We start from the raw sequence: 2121 nt of genomic DNA on the forward strand, positions 1-2121 counted from the left end.
ATTCTGGAAAAGGTGGAACTACGGGACAGTAAAAACATCAGTGGTTGCTTGGGGCCAGCAGGTGGTGTGGCTATTACGGTGCTGGATCCCACATGGCCAGCTTTGTGGTCTGTGTCTCAGACCTGGCAGCCTGAGACTCATGCCATGAGTGTGCACCCCAAATCCTAGCAGGAGAGTGGAGGAGAAGGAATTGGCAGTGTAGCTATACTTTTGGGGGGGGTGATTTCTTATCCTCCCCTCACCCCATGAGTACACACACCCTATAGCGAAAGTTAAAAAACAAACAAAACTACTCCAGTGTCAGGAGCAGGAAGGAGCTGTGGATGAATACCCAAAACACAGAGCAACTTTAGGGCAGTGAAAGTACTTTGTATGATGCTAAAACGCTGGAGACATGCCATTATGCATTTACCCCACTCCATAGAAGGTACACTCCTTAGAAGGTACAGCACCTAATGTAAACTATGGATTTTTGGTTGATAAGAATAGGTCAGTAGAGGTTCATTGATTGTAGCAAATGTACCACTCTTGAGGATGTCGATGACGGGGAGGCTATAGAGGATGGGGGGCATACAGGATATTTCAATATCGCTATTGATTTTTCTTTCTAAGATAAATCACATTGGGGAATCGACTTAGTCATCAATTGGGTCTAATTTCTAGTCCTTTTCTGAAACGTGTCACATCAGCTGCAGACAGAACTTTCTTCTGACTTACCCAGGATTTCTACAGCGCTGGTTCTATTTCTATACGGGAAGAATTACAATACAACACCAGCAGGCTTAGATAAAGGCTGCCATTGCCTTCCTGTTAACAGGGAAATCTGCTACTAAAAGGCTACTTCTGAAGCCTACGAGGTTGGTGGTGGTAGGGGGGTTGGGGTGCGTGGAGGGTATGTATGAAGGGGAGTGTTATTTCATGCAAAGGCTGACCTCACTGTTAGCCACTGTGTCATCTCCATTGCACTGAATGGGCAGGCTCTCCTAACCACCTACCCAGGTGGGTACCTGGCCCATGCCGGTAACCTCAGTGCAGCCTCAGTCCCGCTGAAGCCAGGCTTGTCTCCAAGTGTGGGTTATTACAGGAAAAAGTAACTTGCCTCGCCAGAGCTTGACTCAGGTTGACAACTAGTTTTTAAGAAAAGTAAGAGGAAGGCCGGCTGGTGGCATGGTGGTTGAGGTGCTGGACTCCCACGTGGACGACCGTGGTTAGAGTCCTGGACCTGGAGACTTGCTTTCTCGCTCTCCCTCCTCCAGCCCCCGTCAAATAATAAATATATATATATTTACTTTTTAAATTTTAAGAGCGAGGTGGTCCTCTAGGCACACCCTATGCTAGAGGCTCTCAAAGTCAAGAGTACTTAAGCATCGCCTGGGAGCTCAGGAAATGTGCAGATTTTGAGCGCAGCACCGGATGCGGAGGGTGGTGCTGAAACAATTTCCTGGTCTCATCTCACTTTTTTGCTCTTTAAAGCCCTAAACATGCTCCCACGGATGTTTCCACAGTTGAGAGGTTCTTCCTCTGCCAGCCTCATCCACCACCCCGGGAGGAGGTTGAGTACTGGTCAGGGGCACACCTGCTCAGTTTCCAGCCACCCTTCCCTCCTTTCCAGGTCAGAAGCTTAATGGTTCGTGGTCTATAAACCCAATTCTGGTCTCGCAGAAGGCCGCCCGAGCCCCTTCTGTGTTCCCTCCTAGGTTAGGACGCAGTCTGTCCGCTCGGCACTGCTTCGTGAGGAGGGCGGCGTGGCTGGAGGGAGCGTTTGCGGGCCCCGGTTTGTCTTGTTGCAACAGACCCAAGGGCGACGATCGCGTCCCGGGCAGGACCCCTCGCGCCCTCGCCGGGACTGCGTCCCCAGCCTAGGATGGAGCTCCTTTCTCCGGCAGGTGGGGAGGGTGGCTGGATCTACGCGGAGGTTTAGCAGACCTTCCTTTGCAAGCCTCCCTCCCGTCCTCTCTTCTTCCCTAGTACGAAATGCCCCCTTCCCTCCCTGCCTGGTCCATGGCCACTTTCTTCTGCTCGGGGCACGACGTCTTCTCTGACCACAGAACAGCCGCAGAAGTGCCGGGGGCTCGCAGGTCCCCTTCGGCCGCGGAGCCCCTCTCCCCCGCGCGCCCAGCG

The sequence above is a fragment of the Tupaia chinensis genome, unplaced genomic scaffold, assembly GCF_000334495.1.
Source record: "Tupaia chinensis unplaced genomic scaffold, TupChi_1.0 Scaffold000340_1, whole genome shotgun sequence".
NCBI lineage: Eukaryota > Metazoa > Chordata > Mammalia > Scandentia > Tupaiidae > Tupaia > Tupaia belangeri.